The sequence below is a fragment of the Dipodomys merriami genome, unplaced genomic scaffold (genome assembly GCF_024711535.1).
Source record: "Dipodomys merriami isolate MVZ:Mamm:240054 unplaced genomic scaffold, mDipMer1.0.p SCAF_151, whole genome shotgun sequence".
Taxonomy (NCBI): Eukaryota; Metazoa; Chordata; class Mammalia; order Rodentia; family Heteromyidae; genus Dipodomys; species Dipodomys merriami.
Genome location: NW_027202838.1, coordinates 2,650,812 through 2,678,028, shown reverse-complemented (window position 1 = coordinate 2,678,028; position 27,217 = coordinate 2,650,812). Strand labels below are relative to the sequence as shown.

The following is a 27,217-nucleotide window of genomic DNA, read 5'->3' as shown; positions in this document are numbered from 1 at the left end:
ACAGATACTAGGCATTTTACCTGTCTGAACAGTTTTGCTGTTGATAATTTCAAAAAATTATGGCCTAGCATGCTATCTACAATGTAATGTGCTTTCTAAAGTATAATTTTTTTTAAAAAAAGGCTTCATTTGAAAAACAAGACAGAAGGGCTTACATTTAATTGGGTAATTTCTTAAACTGCTGGGGATTTTTTTAATCTGCAATATTTTACCCCAGTTCAGGACCTGAGCATATTCAGTGTGTACAGAAGTGACTCAAGTGTTCAGCATTTAGACTCGGATAAAAAGATCTGTGGCATATGTGAAGCTGGGTTTCAGCCAAGCTGAGATGGGTGGCATGAGGCCATTGTTTTGTTACCCAAAGACTTTAAAAAGGATAAGGTACTGGGGTAACTTTTAGAGATGTCAACTTGGAGAACTGTACAGAGGGGTTATAATTACATGGGCAAGATAATGAGTTAGTTTCTTATCAAGCATTATAGCCTCCTCCTTTGTTTACCCTTCACATCCCTTTCCAGCCTCCCCCCCAACACACACACACCAAAGTTGTAAAGTTCATTTTCGACATGACAACTTGTACTTATTGTTGCAACGGGTCCACCTGTATCCTTATTTAAAGGACTTCTTTTTCCCCTTCCCCTCCACAAATTATACCGACATCAAATACAGTGAAAGCAGGGGTTATACTGTGGGGGAGGGCACCCTGCATTCTTTCATCTACAGCAAAGAATGTCACACTGTCAGTTCACAAGTCTCAAATAAGGCCTTCATTAGAAGATATGAAGATTATAGACCTCCACTGGTATAAGATATTCTTGTTTCCTGAATAAAATGATATATAGCAGAATACAGTAGCTTTTTTAAGATGAGGTCACACTATGTTCCTTAGGCTGCTCTTCTGAAGCCCTGGGTTCAACTGCCAGTAGTGGCACATATTGAATTAAAGTTTATATTTAAGCTGGGAGTTGATGCCTCACACCTATAATCCTAGCTACTTAGAAGGTTGAGACCTGAGGTTCTCAGTTCAAAGTCAGCCTGGGGAGAAAAGTCCATGAGACCCTTCTCTTCAATTAGCCAGCAAAAAGCCAGAAGTGGAGGTATGGCTCAAGTGGTAAAGTATCAACCTTGGGTATAAAAGCCAAGCAAGAGTGCAATGAATCACAGTATCAAAGTACAGCACTACTTACTTAGACGATTATTCTCTTTTATAGCAAGGTCATAATTCCTTCAAAAGCAAATTTAAATGTATGGGTAATTTATATGTGTATGACATATACTATGATTAATAATGTTCAGCAGATGGTTAAGGAAGTAATTCTAACTTGGTTTTAATTGTAAATAAAATACACTAATATACTAAATCAGTTTCAGTCAGGTTTTTTCCTCTTACAATAGAGGACCTGGGGTTATCAGAAGTTTTAAGAAATACTTCTTGATTATCTAGAGCTGGGACTGTGGCTCAGTGGTAGAGTGCTTGCCTAGCATGCATGAAACCTGGGTTCAATTCCTCAGTACCACATAAAAAAAGCCAGAAGTGATGCTGTGGCTCAAGTGATAGAGTGCTACCCTTGAGAAAGAGAAGCTCAGGGGCAGTGCCCAAGCCCTGAGTTCAAGACCCAGGACCCCCCATTAAAAAAAAAAAAACACCCAAAACCTTTCTGACTATCTAGTTACTCCTGCAACACCTGCCAAGAGTTCTGTACAAGAAAGGAAGAACAAAGGCTTAGCAAGGGAGCAGGATGTGTAGTTCATCTTTCTTGGCCAGACCAGGAATCAATCCCTTGGGGGTGTGAAAGCTAGTTAAGCACAAAGTTCAGTCATTATCAGTGTAGAACAAGATACAATGAAGACTAACCTTTAACACTCGTTTCAGATTCACCCCAAGAGAAAACGATGAGTGATATACATTTACACCAGATTCTTTCTTGCTTTGTCTAGTGACTTAAGGCTTGTACTTTAATATTGTCTCCCAAAGAAATGAAGTATTTTAGCTGTCACTGGGTTTTGGCAGAGAAAACTTTTATAAAAATTAATTTGCTGTGACAATAGAACTAAGTAAGTCTCTTTAAAGAGCTCTCTTAGCAGCCGGGAGCCGGTGGCTAATGCCTATAATCCTAGCTACTCAGGAGGCTGAGATCTGAGGATCACTGTTCAAAAGCCAGTCCTTGCTGGAAAGTCCTTGAGACTCTAATCTCCAATAAACCACTAGAAAACCGGAAGTGGCGCTGTGGCTCAAGCGGTAGAGCGCTGGCCTTGAGCTGAACGGCTCTCTTTGCTGTTTCAAACTTTTCACTATAAAAGTAAATACAGTACTTACTGTATTTTTTTTTTTTTTACAGTGGGCCTATGTTGCCTAGGCTAGCCTTGAGCTCTGGGCTAAGTTAACCCTCTTGCCTCAACCTCCTGAGTAGCTAGAACTATAAGCAACCAAAATTGAACAGTGCTTCTAGGTTTCTTGCAAAAATTTTTATCCACATGTTTTATCAAAAAGCTTAACCTTGCCCAGCACTGGTGGCTCACGCCTGTAATCCTAACAACTCAGGAACCTGAGATCTGAGGATCGAAGTTCAAAGAAATGAGATATTTCTGCCCAGTCTGGACAGAAAAGTCCCCATGAGACTCTTATCTCCAATGAACCACTCAAAAATCAGAGGTGGAGCTATGGCTCGAAGTTGTAGAGTGTTAGCCTTGAGCAAAAGAGCTCAGGGACAGCTCCTAAGGCCCTGAGTTCAAGCCCCATGACCTCAACAACAAATAAAAAACAAGTTAACCTCCAAACTGTTACAGTCAACTGACCATCTAAGATCACAGGTTACTGAGTTGCTAAACTTTCTTCTTGGTAAAACATCAAACAGAACGCACCTGACATAATCTGTCCTCTCAATTTAAACTCCTTCCAAGAGATTACCTTGTAGAGAAAAAAAGCTTTCAAGTTCCACATAAAAGTCGTAGGAGGCCGGACGCCAGTAGCTCACACCTGTAATCCTAGCTACTCAGGAGGCTAAGATCTGAGGATCTTGGTTCAAGCCAGCCTGGGCAGGAAAGTTCAAGAGGCTTATCTCCAATGAACCACCAGAAAACTGGAAGTAGCTAGAAGTGGTAGAATGCTAGCCTCGAGCAAAAGAAGCTCAGGGACAGTGCCCAGGCCCTAGGTAAAGATGCACGGTATTCATAAACTGCTGGCGGGAGGGAAGGGATGGCAGGGGAAAAACAAAGGAGGAGGCAACAATGCTCAACAGGAAATGTACTCAATACCTTGCTCAGGTAACCCTAATCCCTCTGTACAGTATTCTTACAATAAAAAACCCGTACAAAAAAAGAAAAAAATTTAAATCTTACAAAACACTTAAACTTTTCAACAAGAAATGAAACAAAACATTTCAACAAGAAATGAAACAAAACCAGTGACAATTACTTTGACCTGTGTCCATCAGAATACACAAAAGCAAAACACTACATTCATTTAGAAGACTTTGTATGCTTCCAAAAGAATCATTTAACTCTTAGGTAAAACATACTGAAGATAGTTGGAATTGCTAAACTTTCTTAAAACTTAATGTCTGTGAATGCCAAATATTTCATGAAATAATGACAATAGCTGTCCTAGAATAAGTCAAAATTAAGAGCTCAAAGATCAAATTGCTGGTAAAAGAACAAATACCTAATAAATTCAAAAGGAAGAAAGAGAGGGAGAGAAAAAGGAATTTAAAAAAGTCCAAAACCCTAGAAGAAAGCTAGTAAATTTCTTTTAATTTCTCTGAACATTTACAATACTATTTATTGAAAGAAACTCCAGGAAATATTGTTGTTGTTGTTGGTAGTGGTGATATTTGTTTTTTGCTTTGGGGTTCTTTTTTCTTTTGGGGGGAGCAAACAAGGGCCAGAAAAGGAGGACGAATGAGTGAACAAATGCAATCATACTGGTTCAGTAGCATATGTGGGAAAAATGACCTATGTAACTTTGTGGGCAATGATGGGAGAGGAAACTGAGGGATAGGAAAGGAAGGAGAGACACTGTCCAAAAAACAAAACAAAAAAAAAAATGTACTCTGCACTGACTTATGAAATGGTAAGCCCTCTGTACAACACAATAACAAAATTATATGTAAAAAAAAAAATTCCAAACCCAGAAGAGGAAGCTATTAAGTTTCTTTTGAAATGTTTGATATTTCTAAAAGAAAAACACACTAAGAAATCTTTGATATTTCTAATTAAAGAAATGAGAATTAAAAGTCAAAAGAGGGCTGGGACGGTGGCTCAGTGTAGAGCGCTTGCCTTGCATGCATGAGGCCCTGGGTTCGATTCCTCAGCACCACATAAGCAAAAAGAAAAAAGCCAGAAGTGGTGCTGCGGCTCAAGTGGTAGAGCACTAGCCTTGAGCTGAAGAGCTGAGGGACAGCACCCAGGCCCAGCGTTCAGGCCCCACGACCAGACCCAAAAAATAAATAAATAAATAAAAGTCAAAAGATGGTAATTGTTACATGGTGATATTCTTGATTAGGAAAACACAAAGAAGCCAACAATCCCATACATATATGAGCTGTGTGCTAGTCATTTATAAAGTAAACAGAATTTTTATATTTAATGTGTCACCTTCTGAAATCCAGAAATATTCAACAATCCAGAAAAAAAAACACAAAATTATCTAAAATGTTCTACTGCCAAACTTCTTATTGTTTCAGGAATGATATTGAATTATGTTTTGTTCAAGCCCATCCTGGAGCTTGAACTCAGGGCATGGGTGCTGTCCTTAAGCCTTTTGTTCTCAACGCTAGCACTCTACCCACTTGAGCCACAGTGCTACTTCCAGCTTTTTTAAGTAGTGTATTGAGATTTTTCTGCCCTGGCTGGCTTTGAACCGCAATCCTCTGATCTCAGCTTTCTGAATAGCTAGGTTAACAGGCATGAGCCACTGGTGCCTGGCATGAGTTATGTTTTGAAGATAGATTACATAGCCATGTGACAGCGTGAAAAGAATATATTTAACTAAATGTATTATCTAAAAGCATCCTGAGTCCAAAAACAACAAGTAATTTATATTACAACTATTAGGAGCCAGGGCCAGTGGTTCATGCCTGTAACCCTAGATACTCAGGAGGACTGGAGTTCTAAAGCCAGCTGGGGCAGGCAGGAAAGTCATCAGACTCTTATCTTCAATGGTTGAGTGCTACCCTTGAGCAAAAGGTACTTAGGGATAAGCACACAGGCCTCGAGTTGAAGGTTCAGAACCAGCAATTAAAAAAAAAAAAAAAAAAAAAAGGCCAGAAGTACAGCTGTTGGCTCAAGTGGTAGAGTGTATTAGCCTTGAGAGAAAAGCTCAGTGACTTTACCCCAGCCTTGAGTTTAAGCCTGAGGAACAGCACACCAAAAAAAAAAAAAGAAAAAAAAAGAAAAAAAAATATAAATAAATAAACTATTACCAGCACTTACCTCTTCAAGTTACTTGACAAATTTGGTTCGTTGTTTTAAAAATGTGTAAACTTCAAGAATGAGACAACAGTGATAGCGTATCTATAAATCAGAGAAATGTGAACATCTAAGAATATGCAGGGTATTTTTTTAATGCTAAAGGAGGATGCAATATAGCTACTCTCATTGAATGAACAGCTTATAACAGCTTTGGACTTTTCTGATAATAAAATGTGTGCGGAAAATTTCAACAGCCTCTTTGCCAAAAAAAAAAAAAGTAGTGGTCTTGTTTCTACATGATCTACATGATCTGTTTCCTGAGCTCAGCTGCACATGAGACCACTGCCTAGATTTCTGGAACACTGCCACAATTCTTTTCTCTCAGGCCTTGTTGCCAGGGTTGCAGCTGCACAACCAATTCTTATGAAAATGGAAGCCTTTGAAATGTCGTTTATGGAAAGGGACATAAAAGATTTCATTATCTCTTCTCAAAACTCCCACCCCTTCCCTAGACATACAACCAACCACTGGCATCCCTCTCTACCAGAATGCAGCAGCTCGGTCTTAAGTACATATGAAAAGCCACAAAGCAGTAAATGCATAGCCAAGAACTGTAAAGTTGAGCCAAGTTATTTTAAATGACTTCTACTTACATTATCATATATAAGTTCCACTACTTACACTGCCACATACCCATATATTTAATTTTAGAATAATTCTAAACACTTGCAAGAAAAAAAATGGCTTTATACTAACCATTTCAAAATAATTTCAAAGAATGAAGTCAAAGAAAAAAACTACAAGCATTTGCTCAAAATGCAAAACACAAGGTATTTTGTTGTAGAATACTCACACCACTAACATTTTCTTTAAAAAGGAAGGGAAAAAAATCACAATCTTTGTTCTCTGGATAAAATGTTTAACAAATGCTTAACTCTTGAATGACAATTTAAACTGAAATTATCCTGTGAGAAAAGCTAACAGAATAATCAAGACCATGAAGATAAAAGTACTCTTTCAGCCACACAGGTAGAAGTAGACAAGCTGCAACCCCACACTGCTGAAATGGAAGCAAGGGACCTCCAGCTCCAGGCCAGCGAGGGCTACGTAATGAGACTTCCTCACAAAACAAAGCAAAACACTTTCAAGCAAAAAAGAAAATACAATGCAAAGTAAAAACATATTTTCCTTAAAACCTTTTTATTCCCAGTACTGACGATTTGAACATGACTTGCTTGCTTGGCTGACACTACCAACTTCAGCCACAGCTACAGCCCTGTTTTTCCTCAATATCTTAGAGATGAAATCGTGTAAATTTTTCCATCCAAGCAGGCCACATGTGAACTACAATCCTCTAGATCTCAGCCTCCCCAGTAGCTACAATTACACCCAGTAGCTGGGTGTAAGCCCAGCTTAAACCCTTAATATTTCTGTGTTAGTATGTCACTGAAACTCTCATTAATGTGCAGAACCTTAGAATTTCTTACTATTGTAGGGAAAACAAGATTAACATATTCCTTATAGCTAAGTATATTTAGTATATAATTCCTTCATAGTTTAAAGGAAAAAAATAGGGACTAGAAATGTGGCTTAGTGGTAGAGTGCTTGTCTACCATGCATGAAGCCCTGGGTTCAAAATCCTTAGTATCACATACACAGAAAAAGCTGGAAGTGGGGCTGTGGCTCAAGTGGCAGAGCACTTGCCTTGATTTGAAGAGCTGAGGGACAGCACCCAGGCCCAGAGTTCAAGCCCCACAACAGAAGGGGGAAAAAAAGCCATACTAATCACACCAAGAGTAGCAAGGAAACTCAACAAAATACAACTGGAAATATATTCTACCCACAATCCTAAGTAAGCCCCAGGACACATCATCAAATCTATTAAGGATCTCATAAAAAAAGTGGCAGAGAACATCAACTGATGCACAAATCTCCACACTGAAATGGGAAATATAGCCAGGAGCTGGTGGCTCATGACTGACACCTGTAATCCTAGCTACTAAGGAGGATCTGGTTCTGAGGATCCTGGTTCAAAAAACCAGCCTGGGCAAGAATGTCTGTGAGACTCTTATCTCCAATTAAACACCACAAAAGCTGAAAGTGGAGCTGTGGCTCAAGTGGTAAGGTACTAGCCTTGAACAAAAAAGCTCAAAGGCAGTGCCCTAGGCCTGGGGTTCAAGCCCCAGGATGGGAACAAGGAGGAGGAAGAAGCAGAAGACAAGGATGATAAACATACCAGGACCAAGCTAATTTCATTCTAGGGATTCAAGAATGGTCCAATCAATACACATTAATAGAATCAAGGATAATAACTATATGATTATCTCAACAAACTCAGAAAACTTTAACATCTTCCATGATAAAAAGAAAAAAGCCCTGAAGAGACTAGAAATAAAAGGACCACAATAAACACTGTAGCATTAAACCTACAGCAAACATTATGCTAAGTGAGGAAAAACAAAAAACACTTCTTTTAAAATAAAACAAAGACAACTTTCTCCACTCTCATGACTCTTAATACAATACTTAAAGTTTTACCAAATCAGTAGGGCAGGAAATAAAAGCAGTCCAACTAGGAAAAGAAAAGGTCAAATTATACTTATTGGCAGAAAGTTATCTTATGCATGATTACTTTTTGTTTAATAGTACTAGAGTTTTAACTTGCTAAACCAATGTTCTGCTCTACCACTCACCCTCAACATTTTTTATTTAGTTTGTGTTTAGATGGGATCTTGTGCTTTTGCTCAGGCTAGCCTCCAATTAGGATCCTTCTGTCCCTGCCTCCCAAATAACTAGGATTACATATGTGCATCATTATCCCAGACATAAGAAATAGTTACTCTTATCAGAATTTATAACAGCATGTCATCTGTCTACTGAGCCCAAAACAAACAGGACTTTTTTTTCAGTGCTGCTCAGAAAACACAGCTTAGTCAAAACCACAAAGGGTACTTTGTAATTTCTTCACTGAAATTATGTGAGGACATACAGTAACAGCAAATACCACAGCTGCTATGGTAAGTACTGCAGTCACTTGGTAGGCCTGACATAAGGCCAACAACTCTAAAAGCATAGCACAGCCCCTTAGGTGGTAATTATTTTCAAATACTTCTAACCTGAGCCAATCAAACACTAGCAACTAGCTGGGCACCAGTGACTCACACCTGTAATCCTAGCTACCCAGGAGGCTGAAATCTAAGGATCACAGTTCAAAGCCAGCCCAGGCAGGAAGTCCGTGAGATTCTTATTTTCAATAAACCACCAGAAAACCATAAGTGGCATTGTGGCTTAAGTGGTAGAGCACTTGCCTTATCTGAAGAGCTAAGGGACAGTGCCCAGGCACAGAGTTCAAGCCCCATGACCGACCAAAAAAAAAAAAAAAAACCTAGCAATTTAAGACCTTTCTTAAACTATGAATTATCAACTTATATGGTTTTTCTAGTTACAGATGAAGATATATATTCTAGTTTCCCAAGTTAAAGAGTTAATGTCAAACATTCCATTCATTAGAAATGTCCCAAGCTCATTCTTTATAAATAATTTCATTTAGAAAAGAAGAAACTCAGAACCATTCCGTTTTACCTGTCTGTAAATGAGTTCCTCCAATAGGTGTATTTCCTCATTTGGTGAACAAACTATTCCTAGTCTAGGTGTGTATGAGTACTAAATATCTAAATCCATCTACAGCTTCTGCAGCTAGGTTCCCCTAGCAAAATGCTACCAAGTTAGAATAGGAAAACAGTAGAATCAGAAATGATTTATTGGGTGATTGCCCTCATAAAAAGTAGAACCTGGGCTGGGAAGGTGGCTCAGTGGTAGAGCACTTGCCTTGCATGCATGAGGCCCTGGGTTCGATTCCTCAGCACCACATAAGCAAAAAGAAAAAAGCCGGAAGTGACACTGTGGCTCAAGTAATAGAGCGCTAGCCTTGAGCTGAAGAGCTGAGGGACAGCGCCCAGGCCCAGAGTTCAGGCTCCACGACCGGACCACAAAAAAAAAGTAGAACCTAAGTTTATGTTAAAGTATTTTTATAAACGACTTAATATAAAAAATCAGAAATGAGCCATATAGGGCTGGGGAAGGTGGCTCAGTGGTAGAGTGCTTGCCTTGCATGCATGAGACCCTGGGTTCAATTCCTCAGCACCACAGAAGCAGAAAAAGCCAGAAGTGGTGCTGTGGCTCAAGTGGTAGAGGACTAGCCTTGAGCTGAAGAGCTGAGGGACAGCGCCCAGGCCCAGAGTTGAAAGGAAGAAAGGAAAAGAAAGAAAGAAAGAAAGAAAGAAAGAAAGAGAGAGAGAGAGAGAGAGAGAGACCATATGACCCCCCAAACAGGAGACTGTTAATACATTTCTGTTTCCTGATTACTTTTCCATCTCCAAAGTTACCATCTTGGGGCTGGGAAGGTGGCTCAGTGGTAGAGCGCTTGCCTTGCATGCATGAGGCCCTGGGTTCGATTCCTCAGTACCACATAAGCAAAATGAAAAAAGCCGGAAGTGGCACTGTGGCTCAAGTGGTAGAGCACTATAGCCTTGAGCTGAAGAGCTGAAGAGCTGAAGGACAGCGCCCAGGCCCAGAGTTCAGGCCCCACGACTGGACCCCCCCCCCCAAAAAAAAGTTACCATCTTTTCCTATCACCAGTCAAAAAAGTCTATCTAGATGCATCACTAATCAGGTAATTATAAAATTCAGTCCATTCAACAAATGTTACACCCTCAGAGGTTTAAAAGTAAGATGTATACACCAGGTGCGCTAGTGGCTCATGTCTGTGATCCTAGTGACATAGGAGGCTGAGATCTGAGGATTGTGGTTCAAAGCCAGCCAGAGGACGGAAAAGTCCTTGGAGACTCACCTCTAAGCACCAAAAAAGTCAGAAATAAGAGCAGTGGCTCAAGTAGTAAAACACTAGCCATGAGCAAAAGAGCTCAAGGACAGCACCCAGACTTTTGAGTTCAAGCCCCAGGATCAGTACAACAACAAAGATGTACAGCTGGGCACCAATGACCGTGCTCCCTGGCTGTATTTTTTTTTTTTGGTGGGGGGGTCTGGTCATGGGGCCTGAACTCTGGGCCTGGGTGCTGTCCCTCAGCTCTTCAGCTCAAGGCTAGTGTGCTACCACTTGAGCCACAGTGCCACTTCCGGCTTTTTTTCTTTTTGTTTATGTGGTGCTGAGGAATTGAACCCAGGGCCTCAGGCATGCAAGGCAAGCGCTCTACCACTGAGCCACCTTCCCAGCCCCCTGTATTCTTGACTTAACAAAAAATTGAATTTTAAGAAATATTTTATAGGAAAATAAACAAAGAAATGTGGCTTAGTGGTAGAGTGCTTGCTTAGCACGCATGAAACCCTGGGTTCTATTTCTCAGTACCACATAAACAGAAAAAGCCAGAAGTAGAGCTGTGACTCAAGTGGTAGAGTGCTAGCCTTGAGCAAAAGAAGCTCAGGGACAGTGCCCAGGCCCAGAGTTCAAGCTCCAGGACTGGCAAAAAAAGAATGTCACAGACTGGCTAAAGTATAGTGTAAGTAGAATTAATTTTTAATTTGTAGTAATGGTGACATAGCAACAACAAACTAATTTACTGTCATAAAGAACAAGTATTTCATGGATCATGGAATCCTAGAATTACAGATAAACAGCTTAATAATAAACCGGTGCCAGTGACTTATGCCTATAACCGTAGTTACTCAGGAGGCTGAGATCTGAGGATCATGGTTCAAAGCTAGTCCAAGCCACAAAAAAAAAAAAAAAAAAAAAAAAAAAAGCTGGAAATGGAGCTATGGCTCAAGTGGTAGAGTGCTAGTCTTGAACACAAAAGCTCAGGGACAACGCCCAGGCCCTGAGTTCAAGCCCTAGGACCAACACAAAAAACTCTTACCCTGCCAGGCACCAGGGGCTCACACCTGTATTCCTAACTACTCAGGAGGCTGACATCTGAGGATCACGGTTCAAAGCCAGCCCGGGCAAGAAAGTCTGTGAGACTCTGATCTCCAATAAACCACTAGAAAACCAGAAGTGGCGCTGTGGCTCAAGCAGTAGAGCGCTCACCTTGAGCTGAAGAGCGCAGGGACAATGCCCAAGGCCAGAGTTCAAGTCCCACAACTGACCAAAAAGAACAAAAACAAAAACAAAAACCTCTTACCCTTTGCCTCTAACTTTTTCCCTAAAATTCTACCTCTAGAAACTACATTTCAGAAAACATTCATAGACATACACAGACTGCACTTGGGAGTAGACATGGGGGCTGTCATTAACTTTCCCATATCCCTGATAGACAACACAGACAGAATTTTATTTTTAAAAATATAATATCAAGCCAGGCACTGGTGGCTCACACCTGTATTTCTAGCTACCCAGGAGGCTGATACCTTAGAATCAAGGTTCAAAGCCAGCCTGGGCAGACAAAGAGTCCAAGAGACTCTGATCTCCAATTAAAAACCAAAAAGCCAGATGTGGAGTGGAACTGTAGCTCAATTATTATAGAACTAGCCTTGAGCAAAAAAAACTCAAGGACAGTGCCCAAGCCCCAGGACTGGCATGAGAGATGAAGGGGGGGAGGGGAAGAGAGAGGGAAAAGAGAAACAAAGAGAGTCAGAGACACAGTGATGGAAGAAACAGGAGACAGATTTATACACACACACACACACACACACACACACACACACACACACACACACACACACACACACACACACACACACACACACACACATATATATAGTATAAAAGGTATGTTTGAATCCCTAATTCCCCAAGAAGCTATAATATGCAAACTGAATTTTAGAAGCATGAAGTAAGCTCAGTGGTGGAGTACTTACTTGCTTACCAGTCCAAGAGCCTGAGTCTCTTATCTTTCTCTGGCCCCCTATGAAAACATTTCAAGACAGTCCCTTTTGAAAGAGTTTAAGAATTCGGTGTGCAAGTGTCCAAGCTAAGCAGCAAGGCACAATGAAGAAGTCAACAGCGGTGAGCAAGGACACAGGCCTTCAAGCAAAACACAGGTCAAAGTCTTTACTTTTCCCTAACTGCATAAACCTCCCCCATCAAGGTACATTCTACCACTTGAGCCACACCTCCAAGTCTGGCATTGTACTGGTTAATTAAAGATGGAGTCACAGACTCTTTCTGCCTAGGTCTGAACCTTGCTCCTCTAGGTCTCAGCCTCCTGAGTAGCTAGGATTATAGGTGTGAGCCATCAGTGCCTGGCTAATTACTGCACAAACCTTTTAATAAAATCTCTCTAAATACAATAATCTCTCTAAATTATCTCAAGTATAAAAAAAGAATAAAATTCTCAACAGTGGTGCGAAGTACTTTATACACAGCCTGACATTTGATAGCTCAACTAATACAAATTTTTATTGCAATTCTGAGATATGTGGTCCCTATGATGCTCAGACTAGTCTAGAACTCTCCAACTGCCCATCTCAGCCTCCCAAGTAGATGGGATCACATGTTCATCATGTCCAGCTTCTTAATCTAACATATTACTATGCACACTGTTAATAAAAGGTCTCTTAAGGGTTTTGGAACCATAGTGAAATTGTCACTTAAATAGATTTTATTTTTAAATTTATTAAAGAATCTAAGAATTTTAAGGAATCATAAAGTTGACTTAAGTCAATTATCAGTGCTACTTTTTTTATAGCAGTTGTACAAGGGGCTTGCTTGTGGTCCTTTTGAGTCACTAACATGTAATGACCTCTGAAGGTAAATATCCTTAGGTAAGGGATTCTATTTTTAGGCAGCAGTGACACAGAAAGATACTTCACCAACACAAAGCTTCACCAACTATTCTATGTCTGTCTGATGGGATAGTGCAAAATGAACACCATTTTCTATGTGACTGCTTTAAAAATGTACAAAGATAGCACTGTATTTCTTTAAAAAAAAAAAGTGATACCACATTCAAGGCTATCTCTATTTCCATCTGAATACTGAAGAGAGAATAAATTCAATGTTTTCTTAGCTGAACCATTAGTATGTATCCATCAATATGCATATATTCTCCAAGTTAATCAGCATCCACTCCATCAGACTGCTATGGAAAAAACTATATTTTTAACTCCAAAACCTTAAGTTTAAGCTAATCATACTATAAGATGAAGGATAAGGCCAGGAATGTGTTTTAGCGGTAGAGTGCTTGCCTAGCATGCATAAAGCCCTGGATTCCTCAGTACCACATAAACAGAAAAAGACAGAAGTAGTGCTGTGGCTCAAGTGGTAGAGTGCTAGCCTTGAACAAAAGAAGCTCAGGGACAGCACCCAGGCCCAGAGTTTAAGCCCCAGGACCAGGAGAGAGAGAGAGAGAGAGAGAGAGAGAGAGAGAGAGAGAGAGAGAGAGAGAGAGAGAGAGGGAGAGGGAGAGGGAGAGGGAGAGGGAGAGGGGGGGGAGGGAGAGGGAGAGAGAGAGAGAGAGAGAGAGAGGGAGAGGGAGAGGGAGAGGGAGAGGGAGAGGGGGGGGAGGGAGAGGGAGAGGGGGGGGGAGAGAGAGAGAGAGAGAGAGAGAGAGAGAGAGAGAAATAAAAAATAAAAAATAAAAAATAAAAAAGAAGCTGTTTCTACAAGCACTAATTGATTTCCAACTGGAAATATGAGAATGGGTATATTACTTTATAAAAACATAAGGGGCTGGGAAGGTGGCTCAGTGGTAGAGCGCTTGCCTTGCATGCATGAGGCCCTGGGTTTGATTCCTCAGCACCACATAAGCAAAAAGAAAAAAAGCCAGAAGTGGCGCTGTGGCTCAAGTAGTAGAGCACTAGCTTTGAGTGAAGAGCTGAGGGACAGCGCCCAGGCCCAGAGTTCAGGCCCCACAAAACCGGACCCAAAATAAATAAATAGAAAATAAAAAAACAACATAAAATTAGTGGTTCACATTAAAGAAAGATAGGCTGGTCTAAATCTAAATTGTATATTCTAACCAGCTGCAATGCAAAGCCTTATCACATGGTAAACAGAGTGCTTCTGAAAGTTAGGTAGTTGGGCTAGAGCCCTCAGCATTCATTCTCTCTCTCCTACCACTCCCTACACATACCGTCCTAAACCTCAGAGACAGAGAGGCTTTTAAAAGAAAAGCAAAAGGTTCATATTCTAGAATTTTCCCTACAGTTAGCATTTGGAATGCAAATAAGTTCTATGAGGAAGAGGAGCAGGAAAAGCAGAAGTGAGATGGAAGCTGTCTTCCTAGGGCTGATTAAGTGGTGAGCAGTGAGCATGATTAGAAGCAGATGCAGTGGTCAAACTCTGTCACCAGATATGAAGATTGTACAGCAGCATCAACAGCCTCAGTGCACCTACAACTACTTGCCAGTTTCAACTTCTTGACCACTAGGTCACAGCTATGGTCCCATTTGTGACCAACTCATGCAACAAAAAAAAAAAATTTTTTTTTTTTTTGGTCAGTCGTGGAGCTTGAACTCTGGGCGTGGGCACTGTCTCTCTGCTCTTCAGCTCAAGGCAAGTGCTCTACCACTTGAGCCACGGCGCCACTTCCAGTTTTCTAGTGGTTTATTGGAGATCAGAGTCTCACGGTCCTTCCAGCCCAGGCTGGCTTTGAAAGGCGATCCTCAGATCTCAGCTTCCTGATTAGCTAGGATTATAGGCATGAGCCACTGGCGCCCAGCATCATGCAACAATTTTATGAGTACAATATATCCATAAAAAAGGTTCTTCTGCCTGAAAACTCAGAATACTGCCTTATGCAATGAACAGTGAAAGGTAGTTATTATTAGGTTTAAGACAAGTATTTCCTGGGGCTGGGAAGGTAGCTCAGTGGTAGAGTGCTTTTGCCTTGCATGCATGAAGCCCTGGGTTCAATTCCTCAGCACCACATAAGCAGAAAAAAGCCGGAAGTGGTGCTGTAGCTCAAGTGGTCCAGCGCTAGCCTTGAGCTGAAGAGCTAAGGGACAGCGCCCAGGCCCAGAGTTCAGACCCATGACTGACCAAAAAAAAAAAAAAAAAAAAGACAAGTATTTCCTATGTTCCTATGTTTATGCTTTCCCCTCTCTATTTTTTAGGAGGTATACAAGTACTGGGGGCTATTTCTCACTCAAGTGGCACTCTACCACTTGAGCCACATCCCCATGTCCAGCTTTTTGCTGGTTAATTGTAGATAAGCATCTTGGGATTTTTCTTCCTGGACTGGCTTCAAGCTGAAATCCTCAGATCTCAGCCTCCTGAGCAGCTAGGATTATAGGCATGAGCAACCAAGTAGCCAACTCCTTCCCATTTCAAATGTCAAACATTAGTGTCATTCTATAGTACTATTATAGCTGGGCACTGATGACTCATTCTTGTAATACAAGGTCCAGGGGAGGCTGTGATCCAGAGGATCAACATTTGAGGCCAGCTTCCACATTAAACTTACTTTCTACCAGTAAATGTGTGGAAGACTGAGAGATCAGAAGGCTCATGAAGATCACAATTCCAGGCCAATGAAGGCAGGAGCATCCAAGAGTTTCCCATATCTCAAGAGAAAGCTAGACATGGTAGCACCTGACCTGTAATCCCAGATAGGATGGGAAACTTTAAAATAGGTGAATCACAATCCAGGTGCATAGCTCAAAAGGAATTGAGACTCTATACAAAAAATACCTAATGCATAGCCAGTCGCTGGTGGCTCATGCCTGTAATCCTAACTACTCAGGAGGCTGAGATCTAAGGATCAAGGTTTGAAGCCAACCTGGGTAAGAAAGTTTCTTAAGGGGCTGGGAAGGTGGCTCAGAGGTAGAGCCTTGCCTTGCCAGACACCCTACCCCTCCCCCGCAAAAAAGAAAGTAACTTTTTGTTTTGTTTTTGGGTCCGGTCATGGGGCCTAAACTCTGGGCCTGGGCACTCAGCTCTTCAGCTCAAGGCTAGTGCTCTACCACTTGAGCCACAGCGCCACTTCCGGCTTTTTTCTTTTTGCTTATGTGGTGCTGAGGAATCGAACCCAGGGCCTCATGCATGCAAGGCAAGCACTCTACCACTGAGCCACCTTCCCAGCCAAGAAAGTAACTTTTTTAAAAGAGTATCTCCGCTAAACTACCTCAAAGAGACAGACAGACAGACAGACAGACAGACAGACAGACAGACAGACAGACAGACAGACAGACAGACAGACAGACAGACAGACGTAGAGCTGTGGCTCAAAGTGGTAGAGAGCTAACCTTGAGCAAAAAAGCTCAGGGAGAGCCCCCAGACCCTGAATTCAAGCCTGACAACCAAAAGAAAAAAGCAAACCAACTCTGCAAAAAAGTGGAGTGGAAATATGTATGTATACATATATTCAAATTATAAAAAGTATTCCATAGTAAACATAAAAAATTAGCAACAAAGTCGTTTACTATCCAATATTATGCACTGTATATTAATTGTATGTGCTAATATAATTAGCTCTTCTAGGACTACCTTGTTTTAGGTGAAATTCAAATACTTTCAGCGACAGAAACATGCAGTCAGATGTTACAAAAAGCATAAATAACAAATATGAAGGCCCAAAATGATCAATCCACTCTGTGAATGCTGGGCTTCTGCACTAAAAACAGCAAAAACAAAGCCTATCTCTATGGGCACTAGAGCAAACTAGACTTAAGTCAGTTCAGGCAACCTGAGAAGGCCTAGGTGACTGCAGGACTACACCAGTGGTAGAGTGCTTGCTTAGCATGCATGAAGCCCTAGGTTCAACTCCTCAGTACCACATACACAGAAAAAGCCAGAAGTGGCAAGTGGTGCTGTGGCTCAAGTGGCAGAGTACTAGCCTTGAGCAAAAGAAGCTCAGGGACAATGCCCAGGCCCTGAGTTCAAGCCCCAGGACTGGCAAAACAAACAAAAAGGATTTACTTGGTTGCTCTACTGAGACGAGAAGAAAGCAGAAGAAGAACTAGAAAAGAGACTAATTCCAGTAGCCTTGGCAGCCACTCTGTCATCCCTCACTCAACCACTGGAGTCCAATGGTTCTTTACACATCGAAGAAGTACCCCTTAGTGCCTGCGGTATACCCCAGAACAAGTAGATATGCCAGGGCAGGAAGGACATCTGGATGCCCTGAATCCCTGGGCCAGCTCCAGGCTCCCTTGGAGAAACCTCACAAGTCATCCACAGGGCCCCCTCACTGGACTCCACACACCTAGGGCACAGGCCTCCCTTAAGACGCTCGGCCTGTGGTCCACACCCTTGTTCTGCACACTGATTTAAATATGAGCCAACCTTAAAGAGGGAAAAAAATTAGTACAATCAATAGATGACAGCTACTTAAAAGAGGTGGCAGGGAAGTGGCGCTGTGGCTCAAGAGGTAGAGCGCTCGCTTTGAGCTGAAGAGCGCAGGGACAGCGCCCAGGCCCAGAGTTCAAGCCCCACGACCGACCAAAAAAAAAAAAAAAAGAGGTGGCAGGATTTGAAGATAACAAACAGTTTACATTTTTGTTGATATTGTTTCTGGGTAGTACCAAAACCAAGGCTTTGCAAATGCTAGGAATATAACCTTACCCACCCTACATCTATTTTCTTTTTCCCTCCATGCTGGAGATCAAATCCACAGCCTTGCGCATGCTTGGCAAGCATTCCCATCTTAGCTATATCCCCAGAGCCCTCACACTTATTCTACTTAACAAAGCTTGTAACGTAAAGTGTGCTTTTTTGTAATATATTATTTGAATTCAATGTGTGAGTATAGGAAATCAAGAATGTCTAGTCTACTGAGTGCCAGGCTCTCAGCAGAGCAGGCAGACCTGTAATCTCAGCTACTAGGAAAGTAGAGATAGGATGGATTCAAGGCCAGTCAGGGAGGAAAAAGTTACCTAGATCCTGTCCCAAAAACAAGCCAGATGTGGTGGTGGGTGTTCATCTGTAAGCCCAGTTATGTGGAAGGGATAGGTAGGTCTAAGCCTGGTCTAGCAAAAAGTCAAGACCCTACCTGAAAAAAATAACGAAAAGCAAAATGGGCTAGGGCAGATGGGAGGGTCTTAAGTGGTCCTGAGTTCAAACCCTAGCACCACCAAAAAGAAAGCTCAGTAGTTTTTCAGCCAGAAAAACTAAAGGTGGAGTTGTTTAGTAAGATGAGGAAGACTAGACTGGGAACGGGAACAATGACTGGGGAGAGAAGTAGGAAGAGCTCAGTTCTGACATGTTAATTATTCTGTAGCTAACTGAAAACACTGAGCAGGTAGATAGATCTACAAGTCTGGAGGTGAAGAAAAAGATCCACACTTACAATGTCAAGTTTTAAATACATGATAATTCTCACTAGATAGGATGAGATCACAAGAGACTAAATATAAATTTAGACTAAGTCTAAAATAGAGCCCTGGAACACTGTCTCCTTTATAGAAGCTAGGGCAACAAAAAGGAACCACAAAAGATAAGCAGGACTGCCCCAAAGGCACAGGGAAGAAAGGTTTCAAAGGCAACAATTATCAATCATCAATCAGGTCAGACGCTGCCACAGCCACTGACATTACCATGGAGAACTGACTACGGGAATGGAGCACCACCGAGGTCACCAGTAACCAAGCTCAGGAAGAGCAGCTAGCTGTGGTGGAATGAGAGGGGAGGAGGGCTCACAGTGATGGACCCAGAGGTAGAGTAACGGTTAACCAAAAATACCAGCTTTTTTTTGGAGAACAAAAAAGATGTGCTTCAAAAAGGAAAAATCTTACCAAAGAAAGATGTGTTGCTGGGGAGGTTTTTTTAAAAACAGATGGGAGCTATTTCAGCATTACCTACATGTGTGCTGATAGAATCCAGTAGGAGTGGGAAGATGTTTCTTCAGCTCACTGGTTGCAAGCAGGCAGAACAAGCTAAATACTGAAGCAAGGCAATGTCCTTGATGGGAGAAGGGGACAGTACCCAGGGAAGACAGAAATGACAGTGACACAACAACAGAAAATGCAGGGAATACAGAAAGATACAAGGGACATGTAAAAGTTCTCTCCTGCTTTTCATTTTTAACATGCAGGAAGTAAGGTTGTTGGTTGAAAATGCAGATGAGAAAGGAAGTGCTAAAGATGCAAGAGGGAAGGTGACTCAACCAGAAAAGGTCCTAGGACCGTGGGACTGCATGAAAATAGAGGGAGACCTGGCAACTTTCCAGGTGGAAGCTAGAACGGTTGGTAGGGTAGGTTGGCCAGTGAGTCCTGGCCAACAGGGAGAAGAGTTGCAGGGGAACTGAGGGATGTGACTAGTGGACTGCTATTTCAAAGCAGGACACATAGGAGGTCACTTGTTGCCTAGGCAGACCTTAAACCATGATCGTCCCAATCTCTGACTCCTGTGTAGCTGGGACTGCAGGCATGAACCACCATACCCAGATCTAATTTTATAATATACAACCAAAGTATGCAAACTCCATCATGAAAATTTCATTTAAAATCTCAGCATGAGTCTCTTAAGTAGACAAACAACAAAATAGAACTAGTATAGCTCATCATTTAATTACTGTCAAAAGCACCTGGACTTAATATGATGAACTCATGTAATACTTTCTAGGAAAAAGGAATTTGTTTTACTATAATCCATCTTGATTAAAATACACTTACACTGGGCATCGGTGTTTCATGCCTGTAATCCTAGCTACTCAAGAGGCTGAGATCTGAGGATCATGGTTCAAAGCCATCAGGGTAAAGACTACTCAATAGCAAATCTTTGGGCATTTTAGCTGAATTAACTCCCTTTGAAAGTGGGTTCTGGGCTGGGAAGATAGCCTAGTGGTAGAGTGCTTGCCTAGCATGCATGAAGCCCTGGGTTCGATTCCTCAGTACCACATACACAGAAAACGCTGGAAGTGGTGTTGTGGCTCAAGTGGTAGAGTGCTAGCCTTGAGCAAAAGAAGCTCAGGGACAGTGCCCAGGCCCTGAGTTCAAGCCCCACGACTGGCAAAAAAAAATAAAAAATAAAAAAAAGAAAGTGGGTTCTGATAAAACTGTTGTTAGTACTAACAAACAGAAAGAGTAAAATTAAGAGTATACTTAAGTTTTGAACTGAGACAACAGGATGCATAAAATTAATGATAAAACTAAATTCCAAGTATTCTCAGGAGTGAAAAATCAAGGGGGAAAAAGTCGTCATCTAATTAGTAAGTACTTAGGTACATCTTACTCAGTTGCTCTAAGAATGCACTGAGGACCTGTAATGTCTCACCCTGAGACAGACTTAAAAAAACACAGCTTTCCATAAAATGTTAAAATATTCCTCTCATAAAAATACTGCCAACAGGGGGGCTGGGAAGGTGGCTCAGAGGTAGAGTACTTGCCTAGTATGCACGAAGCCCTGATTCCTCAGTACCAAATACACAGAAAAAGCCAGAAGTGACACTGTGTCTCAAGTGGCAGAGTGCTAGCCTTGAGCGAAAGAAGGTCGGAGACAGTGCCCAGGCCCTGGCAAAAAAAAAAGACCACTGCCCATAGGTCGGCACAGATAGGTCACAGCTGTTATTCTAGTTACTTAGGAGGTCAACCCAGGCAGAAAAGTTCCAGCAACTCTTTCTCAACCAACAGCTGGCCCTAGAGGCACTTGATTACCATCCGGGTTTCATGAGAAGAGTGCAGTTCTGAACCAGCATAGGTAGAAAAGTTGGCATGACAGTATCTCAAAAGAAAGCTGGGTGTGGTGGTGTGCACCTGTCATCCCATGTAAGACAGGAAGCCTGAAAAGGCCAGAAGAGAGACCATTTCAAAAATAACCAGTGCAAAAAGGGCTAGAGTGGCCCAGTGGTAAATCACCTGCGTAACAAGTGTGAGGCCCTGAATTCAAACCCCAGCACCAGCGGAGAAAAAGATCAAAAGCAATATGCTTTCACAAGTGTACAAAAACTTATAAAACCTTAACAATATACCCTACATTCATTTTAAAACAGGTAAGAAATCAAACACTTGTACAATTTTCTAAAAGACAACTGAGACTAAAAAAACCCAACAGCAACCTATCCTAGAGAATGTTAGATTATAAAGCACTTGAGAAAGTGTTTTATACTGCTAAGTCTTTCGATCTATACCAGTTAATCACAAGTATCAGTATCATTCTTTTGTTCTTTTTTATTTAGTTAGTTTTGTTTTTAAACCAGTACAGAGCTTGAACTCCAATACAGGGCTTGAACTCAGGGCCCTGGGCCCTCGGCTTTTTTTTTTTTTTTTGGTTGGTCATAGGGACTGAACTCAAGACTTGGACCCTAACCCAGAGCTCTTTCACTCAAAGCTAACACTACCACTTTGACCCATAGCTCAACTTCCGGTTTTCTGGTGGTTAACTGAAGAGTCTCACAGCCTGTCCTGCTCCTGTTGGCTTTGAACCTTGATGCTAAGATCTCAGCCTCCTCACTAACTAGGACTGGAGGCATGAGCCACAGCTTTGCTTCACTTCTTAACTTACTGCTCTATTCTACTACTCAAGCCACACCTCTAGTCCAGCTTTTTTTTTTTTTTTTGTCGGTCGTGGGGCTTGAACTCTGGGCCTGAGCGCTGTCCCTCAGCTCTTCAGCTCAAGGCGAGCGCTCTACCACTTGAGCTACAGCGCCACTTCTGGTTTTCTGGTGGTTTATTGGAGATAGGAGTCTCACAGTCTCTCCTGCCCGGGCTGGCTTTGAACCGCGATCCTCAGATCTCAGCCTCCTGAGTAGCTAGGATTACAGGCGTGAGCCACCAGCGCCTGGCTTCTAGTCCAGCTTTTATCTGATTATTTGGAGATAAAAGTCTCACAGACTTTCTGCCTGGGCTAGCTCTGAACCACAAACCTCAGATCTCACTTAGTAGCTAGGATTACAAGCCACAGGTGCCTGGCATCTCAATCATTCTAAATTGTTTTATCATTTACATGTGAGAAAAGAAAGGCTAAAATCATTCTTTATTACAAAAAAAAAAAAACACCTCCACAACAAAAACACAAACACTGAAAAAAGAAACATTTCAAATATTTCAACCGTTTAGAAAATAGGATCATCCATGACTTTATTTAGTCTCAAACATTATTAACCACTTCTAGGTAGAAATAATACTTTGAAAATCATGTTTACGTTTTGAGGGTGGGTCCTGGGACTTGAACTCAGAGCCTGGGCACTGGTCTTGAGCTTTTTTATTTATTTTTTCTTTCTTTTTGTCGGTAGTGAGGCCTTAACTCTGGGCCTGGACATGTCCCTCAGCTCTTCAGCTCAAGGCTAGTGTTCTAGCTCTTGAGCCACAGTGTCACTTCCGGCTTTTTCTGCTTATGTGGTGCTGAAGAATGAATCCAGGGCCTCATGCATGCAAGGTAAGCACTCTACCAATGAGCCACTTTTCCAACCCTATTTTTTTTATTTATATATTTTTTTGCCAGTCATGGGGCCTGAACTCTGGGCCTGGGTGCTGTCCCTCAGTTCTTCAGCTCAAGGATAGCACTCTAAACTTGAGCGACAGCACCACTTCCGACTTTTTTCGCTTATGTGGTGCTGAGAAATCCAACCTAGAGCCTCATGCATGCAAGGCAAGCACTCCACCACTGAGCCACCTTCCCAGCCCGTTCTTGAGCGTTTGTGCTCAAGATAGCATTCTACCACTTGAGCTACAGCTCCACTTCCAGTTTTTTGGGGGTGAACCTGCCCCACGTGGCTTTGAACCAAGATCCTCAGATCTCTGCCTCCTAAGTAGCTAGGTTTACAGGCATGAGCCACCAGCATCTGGCTCAAAGTATTTCTACAGATGAAAAAAAGTCATGAATTCTGATTTCTTCCAAGTATTTTTTTTGTCAGTTTTGGGGGGCCTGAACTCGGCCTGGGCGCTGTCCCTCAGCTCTTCAGCTCAAGGCTTCAGCTCTACCACCTGAGCCACAGCACCACTTCCTGCTTTTTCTGCTTATGTGGTGCTGAGGAATCCCAGGGCCTCATGCAAGCAAGGCAAGCGCTCTACCACTGAGCCACCTTCCAGCCCCAAGTTTTGTTATTTTTGCCATGTCTCAATGCTGTTGTTGACTGTCCAAGAATTCTAAAGTGCTTATCCCTTCCCCCCAAAAAAAATCTGTACAAGCTATACATTTTTTTTTCTTCTGTCAGTTTGTGGGACTTGAACTCAGGGCCTGGGCATTGCCTCTGAACCATTTTGTGCACAAGGCTAGTACTCTTATCACTTGAACCAAAGTGCCACTTCCATTTGCCAGTGGCTAATTAGAGATATATCTCACAGGGCCTTTTCTACCCAGGCTGGTTTTGAACAGAGATCCTCAGACCTCTGCCTCCTGAGTAGCTAGGATGCTAAACATTTTTATTTAGCATCATCACAGACTGCTTACATTGTTCTTTGTCATTTCCACTGTCACTTACAAGGTTCTCAACAACACTGAACTGTACATAATTTGTCTGGTAATTCATGCTACAAAAATGTAACAGGGGATCTGGGAAGGCGGCTCAGTGGTAGAGTGCTTGCCTTGCATACATGAGGCCCTGGGTTCAATTCCTCAGCAACACATAAGCAGAAAAAGCTGGTGCTGTGGCTCAAGTGGTAGAGCACTAGCCTTGTGCTGAAGAGCTGAGGGACAGTGCCCAGGCCCAGAGTTCAAGACCCATGATGACCGACCAAAAAAGAAAAAAGTAACAGGGGAACTGGGAAGGTGGCTCAGTAGTAGAATGCTTGCCTCGCACGCATGAGACCCTGGATTCGATTCCTTAGTACCATATAAACAGAAAAGGCCAGAAGTGGTGCTGTGGCTCAAACAACAGAGCACTAGCCTTGAGCTGAAGAGCTCAGGGACAGCACCCAGGCCGAGTAACAGGCTGGACAGTAGTGTGGCTCACACCTGTAATCCTAACTACTCAAGAGGCTGAGATATGAGGGTAGCAGTTCAAAGCCCCAGAGGACTCTTAATCCATTTAACCACTCAAAAACTGGAAGTGGCACTGTGGCTCAGGTAGAGCATTAGCTTTGAGAAAAAGAGCTCAAGGACATCACCCACGCCAACTTCAAGCTCCACAACTGAAGAAAAATGTATCACAACTCTATATAAATCAAATGTGAGGAATTACTTATTATTCCTAGGAATAACCAAGATAAGTGCATGTCAGAAAGTCTCAATTCAGAATTTGAACATACACATACTTTCCACATTATTCCTAAAATCATAAAAAGCTAATAGCAACCCTAAAATTCAAAGAATTTAAATGTCCACATTGTTTTCAACAATGAATAAAGTATTATAAGCACTGGTTAGTCAAAAAAGGTCTCACTAAATTCAATAGATAACTGAAAAAAAACAGAAATCTACATTATTTTGTAATGATTAAGACTACACTGACTTCGGAGAACATTAATTTGGATTTCTGAAACAGTTATTTCTCACTCTGCAAAATGGGTCATTAGGCAAGTTCATGGTTGTAGAACACTAGCATGTACTTACAACAACCTAGATGGTGTAGCATCCTGCACACCTGGACCATATGGTGTATGCCTCTGTGAGTGCAGAGCATGAGTTCAATGCCCCTCCACACACACACACACACACACACAAAACAATGAAAATAGTATACAATGCATCTTTATATTCAGAATAAATTCAATAAGCAGTTTTTTGTTGTTTTTTTTTTTTTGGGTCTGGTCGTGGGGCCTGAACTCTGGGCCTGGGCACTGTCCCTCAGCTCTTCAGCTCAAGGCTAGTGCTCTACCACTTGAGCCACAGCGCCACTTCCGGCTTTTTTCTTTTTGCTTATGTGGTGCTGAGGAATTGAACCCAGGGCCTTGAGCATGCAAGGCAAGCGCTCTACCACTGAGCCACCTTCCCAGCCCTCAATAAGCAGTTTTATCAGTTGCAATACCCGGGGGAAATTCCGAATACAGTGTCACAAACTGCTAATAATCCTCTCCTTTTCAGCAGTATCAAGTTCCTTTGTAGAAACTACAGGAAAAGACCAAAGTAAAAGTAAAACTCCCCCTCTACCCCGCAAAAAAGAACCAACCCTTAGGTTGGAGGTGTGGCTCAGTTGGTAGAGCACTAACCAATTAGCAACATTGTCAGATTTCGAGTTCCAGTCTCTGACAAAAAAAAGGTAAGTCCTAAAAATGTTTACACACACACACACACACACACACACACACACAACTGGGGGAAGGTGAGATGCTAAGTAAGCACTGAGTGTGTCTACCACTGAGACATTCTTGGGCAAGCAGAGGGCGGCATTTCTTGAAAGAAATCCAGTCTATCCTTAGAGATTTTAAGAACAGAAAATAGCCGGGCGCCGGTGGCTCACGCCCATAACCCTAGCTACTCAGGAGGCTGAGATCTGAGGATCCCAATTCAAAGCCAGCCCGGGCAGGAGAGACCGTGAGACTCCTATCTCCAATAAACCACCAAAAAACCAGAAGTGGCGCTGTGGCTCAAGTGGTAGAGCGCTCGCCTTGAGCTGAAGAGCTGAGGGACAGCGCCCAGGCCCAGAGTTCAAGCCCCACGACCAACCAAAAAAATGGAAAGAAAGAAAAATGGAAAGAAAGAAAAAGAAAACTGTTGCTGCAAAAAGTTACAAAAACACACCCCTGAAAGTGCATCATCTTTCAGTAAATACATTGTACCAAAATTTAATATTGGGAGAAGAAAACTCCTTCCTCTCTTCAATGTCCAAACGTAAGCTTTTATTCAGATGACAGTAAGAAGGTGCAACCCGATCATCATAGCGCTAAAAAGTTACTGTTTAAACGAGACTCAGGAACTGACCCTCGCGGAAGTTCCCGTCCGTCTTCGCCAACTTAAGTAAGCACCAGGAAAGTCTACCTCCATAAAAAAAAAGAACCTCAAGCTTAAGAAGGGTAATTGTGGGGTCTGCCTGGCTCCATAAACGCAGCATCCACTACAGGTCTCAGCACATCATAGATGTTTAATGAATATCTGCAGAGTAAATGGTGACATTCAACTAACTACGGAGTGCCGAGGTTCGGAGCTCTCCCTGGCTCGGGGACATGCCACCGCCACGCGCACACACACAGGGTAACTTCGTTATTCGCCGGGCGCCGGTGGCTCACGCCTGTAATCCTCGCTGCTTTGGAGGCTGAGCTCTGGGGATCGCGGTTCAAAGCCAGCCCGAGCAGGAAAAGTCCGTGAGACTCTGAGACTCCTATCTCCAATGAGCCACCAGAGAACCGGAAGTGGCGCTGAGGCTCAAGTGGTAGAGCGCTGGCCTTGAGCTGAAGAGCGCAGGGACGGTGCCCAGACCAGAGTTCAAGCCCCACGACTAAAAAAACCAACAACAACAACAAAAGAAAAAAACTAGGCTTCACGACACAACCCATTTTTTCCTCCCACCATTACCAATGAAAATTATTTAACGAGTAAGATAAAATAAAAGTGGGCCGGATGGCCGGTGGCTCACACCTGTCACCCTGGCTTCTCAGGAGGCTGCCATCTGAGGACCGCGGTTCAAAGCCAGCCCGGGCAGGAAAAGTCCGCAGGACTCTCAGCTCCCGGAAGCGGCGCTGTGGCTCCCAGGGGGGGTCGAGCACAAAGACTCGGGGACGGCGCCGGGGCCTCGAGTTCAAGCCCCAGGGCCGGCAGAGAGGAGAGATCAGATCCCATGCACGGCAACTTTTCCTCACGGCCAACTTCCGATTTCCAACACCACCACCGGTGTGTGATCCCGGCCGCCACCGACGGCTCCCGGACGTGTACGGTGGCAGGAAAACCCCGGACCAGCAACAAGCCCTCATCCATCCACACGCCACCCCACCCCCGAACCTAAATCGTATCAGATCGGGGGTAAGAATGCTCCCAAGAGCCCCTCCTCGTCCAATCCCCCCCTTGCGTGGAGCACCTATGTCCCCGGGTGCCCGGCCCTTTAGCACCCCAACCCTTGCCATCTTCCGCTCCACGCATCGCCTCCCAATTCCTCTTCCGAAA

At 42.7% G+C, this 27,217-nt stretch overlaps 1 protein-coding gene across 4 annotated transcripts in view; it reads right to left on the bottom strand.

Annotated features, from left to right (window-relative positions):
• Positions 1 to 27,217, bottom strand: part of LOC138827197 (CDC42 small effector protein 2) — a 64,898-nt gene that overhangs the window by 36,076 nt on the left and 1,605 nt on the right. The window lies entirely within an intron of this gene.